The sequence below is a fragment of the Solanum dulcamara genome, chromosome 3, assembly GCF_947179165.1.
Source record: "Solanum dulcamara chromosome 3, daSolDulc1.2, whole genome shotgun sequence".
NCBI classification, from domain to species: Eukaryota; Viridiplantae; Streptophyta; class Magnoliopsida; order Solanales; family Solanaceae; genus Solanum; species Solanum dulcamara.
The window spans coordinates 51,628,598-51,638,955 of record NC_077239.1 but is presented as its reverse complement, the minus strand read 5'-3'; the positions used below and the strand labels follow the sequence as shown (position 1 = coordinate 51,638,955).

The 10,358-nt window shown below is 37.5% G+C and overlaps 1 long non-coding RNA gene across 1 annotated transcript; it reads left to right on the top strand.

The window, feature by feature from the left end:
• Window positions 1-7,582: 7,582 nt before the first annotated feature.
• Window positions 7,583-9,790, top strand: LOC129881647 (uncharacterized). Its single transcript, XR_008765659.1, has 3 exons — window positions 7,583-7,700; window positions 8,302-8,348; window positions 9,525-9,790. It is a non-coding gene; the product is annotated as an uncharacterized LOC129881647 (long non-coding RNA).
• The last annotated feature ends 568 nt before the right edge of the window (window positions 9,791-10,358 follow it).

Sequence of the window (10,358 nt, the reverse complement as noted above, 5' to 3'; positions counted from 1 at the left end):
GAGGTCTTAACAGGAAGAAAATGAACCGACTTAGTCATTCGGTCAATAATCACCCAAATCGAATCATGTTGTATACGAGTACAAGTCAAATCTATAACGAAATCCATATTCAAAGATTCCACCTTTCAAGTAGGAATATAAAAATCTTGAGCCAAACCTATCGGTTTTTTATTCTCAACTTTCACTTATTGACAATTTGGACATCTAGCCATAAACTCTACAATATTTATTTTCATACTATTCCACCAATACAATTCCCTCAAATCATGATATATCTTTATGGAACCCAGATGAATAGAATACCACAAACTATGAGCCTCGGATAGTATCATTTCCCTCAAACCATCAACACCGAAAACACACAATCGGCCTTGATATATCAAAACACCATCTCCCCCTTAGGACAAAGCCTAAATGGCTATTTCAGCAACCACCTTCTTCAACTCAACCAAAGTAGGATCACTATCTTTTTTTGGCTTGTGATCTTCCACCATAGATGATTCAAAACCATTTTGCATAATAACACCACCACCCTCGAAGTTAACATATCGAACACCCAAAATGGCCAATCTATGAATATCTCAAACCAACTCTTTATTTTTATCCTCCACATAGGCAATACTATTCACGGAGAATCTACTAACGGTGTCGGCCACCATATTTGGTTTTCTCAGATGGTATAATACACTCATATCATAATCATTCAGTAGCTCGAGCCATCTCCTTTGATGAAGATTCAAATCCTTTTGAGTGAACGCATATTTCAAGCTCTTGCGATCAGTGAATACATCCATATGAATACCATAAAAGTAGTGTATCTACAACTCCAACGCCAATATTATGGCTGCTAACTTAAAGTCATGGGTTGGGTAGTTCTTTTCTTGAACCTTGTGTTTCTTAGAAGCATAGGCTATTACTTTACCATTTTGCATTAGCATACAATCAAGACCAACTCATGAAGAATCATAATACACAACAAAACCATCAGAACCTTATGGAAAAGTCAACACCAGCACGGAAGTAAGTCTATCCTTCAACTCTTGAAAACTCTCTCACATGCCTCGGACCATTAGAATTCTTCTATTGAGTCAAGTAGTCAAGAGAGATGCAATAGAAGAGAAACCTTTCATAAACCATTTATAATAACTGGCTGAGCATATTGGAAGGGGACAATGGTCTTAACAGCTTTGATCTTCTTAGGATCAACTATGATACCTTCACTGGAGACAATATGGACAAGAAAAGCAACAGACCTCAACAAAAATTCATACTTACTAAAATTTTGCAAACAACTAATGGTCCTTGAGAATTAGCAATAAAATCCTCAAATGATTGGCACGCTCTTCCTCACTTTGAGATTAGATCAAAATATCATTGATAAACACAATAATGAACATATCAAAGTATTGCTTCAATACCCGATTCATCAAGTCCATAAAAATTGCAGGGGAATTTGTTAGTCCAAAAGACATAACCAAGAATTCATAATGACCATACTGAGTTCTAAAAACCATATTTGGAATGTCACATTCCCTTACACGGAGTTGATGATAACCCGAGAGAGGATCAATCTTTGAAAAGTAGCTTGCTCCTTGAAATTGATCGAACAAGTCATCAATCCTTGGGATAGGATGCTTATTCTTAATTGTGACCTTGTTAAATTGTTGGTAGTCAATATGAGGGAGAGGACCATCCTTCCTTCTAACAAAGAAAATCGAAGCACCAAACGGAGAGATACACGGTCTAATAAAACACTTATCTAATAAATCCTTCAAATGATTTTTTAACTCTTTCAATTCTTTCGGGGACATACAGTATAGAGGAATATAGATAGGCTATGTATCAGGGAGAATATCGATATTAAAGTCTATTTTCCTTCCGGGAGGAACTCTTTGGAGATCATCAGGGAAAAGTTCCGAAAACTCATTAACAAATGAAGCTGACTCAAGAGTAGGAGCTTTGAAATTAGTATCTATAACCCAAACTAGATGATAAATGCAACCTTTGAAATCATTTTTTGGGCTTTAAGGCATGAGTTAAGTTGGCCCTTAAAAATGAAATTATTAGATTTCCATTCTAGGACTAGCTCATCTGGAAACTTAACTTGACCACATGGATCCTACAACATTTAGAAGCATAACATGCATGAAGCTAATTCATAGTGAGAATAATATCAAAATTGGTCATATCAAGCTTAACAAGATCAATAGAGCTAATTTTATGAAAAAACTAAAACATGCAATTTGTATAAATTCTTTTAGCCATAATAGAATCACCAACAGGAGTATAGACCAAAAAAAGATCTAGCAAGATCTAGAGTAACAAATGATGGAGTATCCCCCAAATCTAACAATGCATAAACATCAAGTTCGAAGACTTTCAATGTACCAGTCACAACATTGGGGGAATCCTCTAAGTCCTAACGAGTCTAAAGGGCATAAAATCTATTTTGGCACTAACTGTCACCCAAAATAGTAGCACGCTGATCTAGACGACCAATAGCCTAAGTCTGAATCTAGGTCCTAGAACCACTCCTACACTCCTTTGTATGATGACCCGACTTCCCACACTTATAACACATATCCAATCCCACTAAGCACTCTTCTCTATAGTTTTTTCCACACTTCTTGCACAAAGGAACAACTTAACCCCTAGGTGCTTGTCCTTGTGCCTTAGGATTTGGCATCATATCATTATCAAATTCTGAATCTCAAGTGTTAGATGAAGCTTTGCCAGAATACCTTTGACAAAACTGAGGACGCCACCATTTTTTGACCTACCATGAGAGAAGTTACCACCATCAGTCTGAGCCCTCTTGCACTCCCTCTTAGACCTTTCCTTCAACTTTCCTCCTCAATTTGTTCGACATGTGTCATAAGCCTTGAGATATCCATCTCCTTAATGAGCATGGTGGTTTTACATTCTTTGATGACCAAATTGGACACACCCAAAACAAACTTACTCATACAAGTCCTCGGATCTACAACCATAAACTGAGCATATTTGGACAATTTCGTGAACTTGAGGGCATACTCCCACACACTCATATTACCTTGGCGCAAATTGATGAACTCTTGCACCTTCGCATCCCTCAACTCTAATGGAAAGAATTGGTCAAAAAAAGCATCCTTTAATGCCTCCCAATCAACGAGACCATCATCTACACCTCTTTCACCCTTTCATTTCTCATACCATAGTTGGGAAATCCCTTTGATTTGATACGCCGCCAAGTCCACTTTTTCAACTAGGCTAATACCCATGATTCCAACAATCTTACTAATACCCTTCATGAATCCTTATGGATTCTCATCAACCTTAAAACCATGAAACTCAGAGCATTCATTCAGGTGAATTCATGAACTCAAATAGCCACCATACTCATATTTGCCTTCACGGGAGCTAACACCTCTCGGTTGACTTGAGCTTTCATGGCTTGAGCAAGAACTTAGAAAGTGGCTCAAAATTCCGCATGAGACACTTGTTCATTCAATGAGTCATTTGGAGCTTGTTTCTCCTTCTCAATATTTCTTTGGATGGGGTATCTTCTTAGAGGTATAATTCTATAATCGCAAAGAGAAAGTGTTAGAGGAGGAAACCTTAGAGTTCAACTCTATAGCACGATGAGATCATAGAGAAAGTAAAGCTTTTCCTAAGACACTTCAAACCAACAAGACTCTACTCAATGCATCATATGAAACACACTTAGATACTTGAACCTTGTGCTTTGATACCAAGTTTGTCATAACCCAAGCTAGGCCCTAGGCACAACACGCCAATTAAAATCCTAAAGGATCCCAACCAAGTCTCTGAGTATATCATTCAAGATCATACGTAAGGTAAATAAGAAAAATAATATAAAACATATACACGAAAGCATAGTCTTAAATCTAGCATAAGTCTTAAAATACAGAATGAAAGACAACATAGACTCGAAACATCCAACATGCCTCTACTACTACTAGATGGGTGTGTAAAACAATATTCTAGCTCACCCATGACAACATAAGAGAATGAGATAATCAAATGACGCAAATAAAAATAAAGTGTCATGTCCTCGAAGTATGAGGACTCACCAGAAGTGCTAGTCTAGGCTCAACTCTACTCACGAATGAGAGGTGTGCGATGATTGTCTGTCCCTACATTATGATACAATGTAAAAATAAATATATGTTCATACATGGAATTCGCTAAGTATGTAAGAATTATTCATGAACAATAAGCATATGATATACTCAATATGAAACATAGGATACATAACCAATATCTTAAAATATGATTGAGACCATGAAAATATTAAGCATTAAACTTATTAGTCGATTCATCAAAACATAATCATCATGAAAACATATAACTTTTCTTTAATTAGTATAGGATAGGAAATTAACCGACACTTAGGACCATGTGAGCTATTACATAAAATCTGATGATCCCCATGTTGAGAAGGGAGAGACTACATTGACGCGGTATACTCCATCATAGTACTTTCTTTAACTAGGCTATTTGTGGATCCACTAACTTCACCAGATTGGAATCTTTAAACCTACGTAGGAAATGCAGTTTGAGACTAAAGGTTGTTAATAGGATTCCCTTGGGTAGCTACAATGGCTATCGAACAAAACCCCACCTTAAAGTCCTCTCGGTGCTAAGGCATTATCCCACTGAAACTTTTATAAAAACATAGTCATTAACATCATTAGCAAAAATAATAATAAATAATAATCCATCTTGATAAAGATAATATAAGAGTATCTCATCTATCATCACCGTATTAAAATCATAAAAAATTGGTCATTAAGTTGCTTGATTCATAAAGAATTCATGGATTGGTGAGAATTGTCCTTGCCACCTCTTTTAATATGATAGTGCAAGAATTGTCCTTATTGCATCAAACTTCTTTGTTGATAGCATCATTGAAATATCATTCATAGAGGAACATTGAAATAATATAAAAATTGTGACCATAACTCATAAATAATGCTTGAAACTAACATATAGCATAGGTCTTTGAAACTCATCTTGAAATCATGCAATGTAATGTGAATTATGCATAATTTGATCATAAATCATAAGATATATCATGAATAAGAAGACTTATTGAAACATCATAAAATTAGGACTTTTAGAAGGAGATATCATAAGAGATTTGAGAAGAAATCTGTCATGACCCAATCTCGTAGGCCATGATTGGGGTCCGACCTAAACCCCCATATACACGTCTATCAGTTGTGGTTAAGTTGAACTATAAATAAAATCATACCATGTAATAGAACCCTATTGAGTGATAATATTTTTATAAACATGTAGCCTCTTTTATTTGCATAACATCATGAAAGGGCATGCAAGCCAACAAGGCTGCCATAACATAACAACACGTACCATATATCATGTAGACCCAGCTGAACCAAACTTAAACACACAACCCACATATACATGTCTGTAGACCTATAAAAATATTAACGATCATATATGGCAGAATAGGGCCCCCACCGTACCCTTGGATATACAAAAAAACAATTATATACATCAGCGGCTAGTGCCCAAAAACTAGGCTCCAATATAATAGAGCCTCTTCCAGCTGAGCTTAACGGAATCCTAAGTTGACGAACTCTCAAAACATGTATCTGTACCTGCAAGCATGAAATGCAGCACCTTAAGAAAAGGGGGTCAGTATGATATATGTACTGAGTATATAAAACATAAGATAATACAATTGGAGGCATATCTGAAATAGAGAAGCAGGGGATAAAATATCAAATCAGAAACCTATACGTGTACTCAGTTAATCATAAAATCATGCATGCTCAAATTATACCATATAGCCGGCCCTTTCGGGGATCCGTTGAATCATATCTATAGGACCATCATAGGCATGGCGCCATCATTACCTTATCATAATACATCATCATATATATATATACGTACCCATCTCTCTAATGAGGAACTCAGTGAGTTTTTTTATCTCATTGCATTATCATGTCCTAGTATAGTGTACCCGGCCCTTTAGTAAGGGACTCAGTGGATAATACAGTGAACTGTGCATAAGAACGTACCCTGGCCTGAGACTCAGTGATAGAAGGGTTACCGTATTCACGAGTAGAGAAGTGAGTAACTATATGCAATTTAAATCATTACCAGAGACTCGACAAAATAAGAAAGTTAAGCTTTTGCCTGAGGACCCGAGTAGTGGTATAGTAATCTCGAATATCCTATAAATGCCATTATGGGCTTTATCAATTGTAATCTCCAGGACCCTAGACATGTATTAACATTGGTCTAAATTGTTTATGGAATCAGAAACACTTGGTGTCATATAGTCTTTAAGACTTGGAGCCTGTACATTTGGTACCTCTTTAACATATAGAAGTTTCCAGAGAAATAGTTCAACTATTATAGGAGTTCAATATTCAGAAGTAAATAGGAGATGCATAAGAATGGAATTAACTTGGAGCTCATCTTATGTTTAATGTTACACCCCACCCTTTTTAAACTCGGAATGTCCCTTAAGTTACTTAGAAGTTAGCATGTGAGCCACTTAAGTTACGACACTATCAAACGGCTCTAAGGAAGGGAGAATGTGATACCCCATACTAGAGAAGGTTGGAGATGAAATCATAAGAGTCCGAAAGGAATTGGAGGTCAAGTAATGAGTCGTAGGACTCGATTTACCTATGTAAGCTACTAAGTTAAAAGTCATATGCACTTGAGCTACTTAAGCATATATCAAACTTACGTAGCACGGATTACATAGGTACATAAAATAAGACGATATTACGAGCCCACGAGGAAGGAAAAAAAAAGACGACACATGGTAGCCAATGAAGAAGCGACACGTGGCAGCACCTCAAGCAAGCAGGTGACCCACCTGCTTGGGGGGTGGTGGACCCCACTGCCATGTGGCAGCCCATAGTTGGCAGCATGATACGGTGGCCCAATAGGGGCTGGACACGTGTCACCTCTTGGGGTTGACACGTGTTACACCCTAAAGCCACATATATATGTTGATATATATCATATATTTCAGTTATCCATCAAAACATCAGCCAACTTAGAGAGAAAAAAACGTGAGGGAGAGAAATAGAGAGGCAGCCATGGTTCTTGAAGTTTAAAGGTTTGTTTTGCAATTTTCTTCCGTGAATTAATTATATACGGTGTACCTTAAGTACGTGGATATGTATATATGTATTTTAAGACCTTCATGGAAGTAAAACTCCAGCTTTGCAATTGGAATTTGGAAGAGAAAATAAGAGAAAACGTTAATTAATAAACCCGTTTTTGGAAGGGACAGTGGTTAGTAATAATCGTATAACTTCTTGTATACAGATTCGTTTCAAGTGATTTAATATGTTTTGGAAAGGTATTTCGTGGTTCTATAACTTTCATTCAGACTCGAAAATCCAGTTCCACTTGTATCAGCTTGAAAAGTGGTGATGAAGTGTAGAGGAGGTACTGCTCAAATTTGGTTTTGGAAATCCTACACGGACAGCTGTGAGTATTTTGGTCATATCGTTTTGTACAAAATTGATGTAGGAATGATTCGAAATTGTTTGAGACCCTAATACACATGTCTATAACTTTCATGAAGGACATAAATCCTGTTTCCCTCCATTACCCCTTCGAAACGAAGCGACAAGGTAAAACAGTAAGCTGTCCAGATTTCACATTTTGGATAGTTTTGGCGAGTTTGACAAGTTTAACGTAAGGTAAGGTTTCTTCTTTAAATTTGAGCTTTATGTGTTCTGATGGAGCATGTTACACTCCCTATTGGTGGCTGGAAATATGAAAATGGCTTAGAAATACTTGGCGTTCGGAATAAACTAATTTGTAGTCGTTATAGTTGAATTGTTGTCGAAACAAAGTGTTGTTCTTGTGAGTTGCTCTGCAGGGGTGTGGCTTGTTGTTGCAGGGCCTAAATATGTCCTAATGTGGGTTAGGGTTCTGCTGGTAGAAGCCACATGACCCCTTGTTATGTATAATTAAAGGCGTCACAAAATAAAGGCTAGACGCCCTATTGAGATATTGTATTTTTGGAATAAGTTGTTTGGAGTGTATGTTGTATATTGTTGGTATGAATTGCTGCAGGTTGTTGTTGTTGGTTGGCTGTAGGTCTTAGGGACCTGATTGGAAATTTGGATAGGGCACATTATAGGGGAGGTGCTGCCCAATTTTCGTTAACGCCTTAACAAACTAAAGGACTAGTCGAGGAAACAACTAAGGCAATAGATTCCATTAACATTAAGGCGTAATCCAAGATGCTGGAAAGTTAAGAGTAGTTGATATTCGTATTACTTTCATATTGAATAGGTTCGGAAGACGACGAGACGAGCAGGATAAACGGTAACTCCTAAAAGGTATGTAAAGCTTTCTTGTGGCATGTTTTGGTATAAGCACGTACAATTATCTTTCTTTCCTTTTGGCAAGTTTTAGCCTTAAGTGAAGTGTGTGTGGAATGTGGGGATAATTCCATTCCCAAAACTCCAAGTATGCCTCATAACCCATATCCACTGCTTAGTATTGGAATTTCTGCAAGAATTGAGTATTGCCTGGTAAGGCTTCTATGTATTAAACACTAGTATTTGGAAAGCTATCTCTCATTTCCTTTGATACGTGTTTGGTACGAAAGTGAGATTATGATGCCATAATGATTCACCGAGCCCCATGATGGGCCGGGTATGAAATATGTGTATGCAGATCCCATAAAGAAAAGTACAGACCATATATAGTTTATTCTCTTTCTTCTTCTGGCATGTCTTAGTTGTAGGTTAAACATCATATGAGTTCCGGCGTAACTTCATTCTTAGCATCTCTTATTTACGTCTGAATATCGAACTTTTATAATAATCGAACTATTTCCCTGGAAACTTTTATATGTTAAAAAGGTAACAAATGTACAGGCTCCAAGTCTTACAGACTATATGTTAACAAATGTTTATGGTTCCATAAGCGATTTGGCTTTACTTTAGTACATGTCTAGGAGCCCCGAGATTATAATTGAGACAGCCCATAATGGCATTTAAAGGACACTCGAGATGACTACACCGCTACTCGGGTTCTCAAATAAAAGCTTAATTTTCTTATTCTGTCGAGTCTCTGATAATGATTTAAATTGCATATAGTTACTCACTACTCTACTCGTGTATATTGTAACACTTCTTTCCCTGAGTCCCGGGCCAGGATATGTTCTCGTGCACAGTTCACTGCATTATTCACTAAGTCCCTCAATAGAGGGCCAGGATACGTGTATAAATATATGATGATGTGTTGTAATAAGGTGGTGATGGCACTGGGGCCATGATGGTTTTACAGAGATGATTCACCGGACCCTCGAAAGGTCCAGCTATATGATATGACTCAAACATGCATGTTTTTGTAATTCATAAAGTACAGGTACAGGTTTCTGAATTGATATCTTATCCCCTGATTCTCTATCTCAGATATGTTTCCAGTTGTTTTATATTATGTTTTACATACTCAGTACACATATCGTACTGACCCCCTTTCTCGGGGGGCTGCGTTCATGCCCGCAGGTACAAATACAGATTTTGGGAGTCCGTCAGCTTAGGATTCCATGCAGCTCAGCTGAAAGAGGCTTCATTGTATCAGAGCCTAGTTTTTGATACTGTCCATGGATGTATAGAAATTGTTTTATCCATTCAGGGGTACGGCGGGGGCCCTGTCCCGCCATATGTTGTCATTTATATGTTTAGAGGTCTGCAGACATGTATATGTGGGTTGTGTATGTCAGTTTGATTAAGCTGGGTCTACATGATATATGATATATATTATTATGTTATGGCAGCCTTGTCGACTTGTGTGCCCTGTCATGTTGTGATACAAACGAAAAGGGCTACAGTTTATGAAAATGTTATCGCCAGTGGGGCTCTGTTACATGATATTTTCTTATTTACGATTCAATGTGACCTCAGCTAATAGATATATGTACGGGGGGTCCAGGTCGGACCCCAGTCGCGGCCTACGGGGTTGGGTCGTGACATTTAACTTACAACTAAGACATGCCAAAAGAAAAAAGAGAATAAGCTCTATATCGTCTCTACTTCCCTTCATGTGGTCATCTTGTACATATTTCATACTCGGCCCATCCTAGGGCTCGATGAAAAACTATGGCATCATAAACTCACTTTCATACCAAGTACATATCAAGAGAAAGGAGAGATAGCTTTCCACACACTACTTTTTAACACGTAGAAGCCTTAATAGGCAATACTTAATTCTTGCAGGAGTTCCAATACCAAGAAGTGGATAGGGATTATGAGGCATACTTGGAGTCCTAGGAATGGAATTACCCCCCATATGTCACATCCAATTCACTTACGGATAAGGCATGCCAAAAGGAAAAAGAG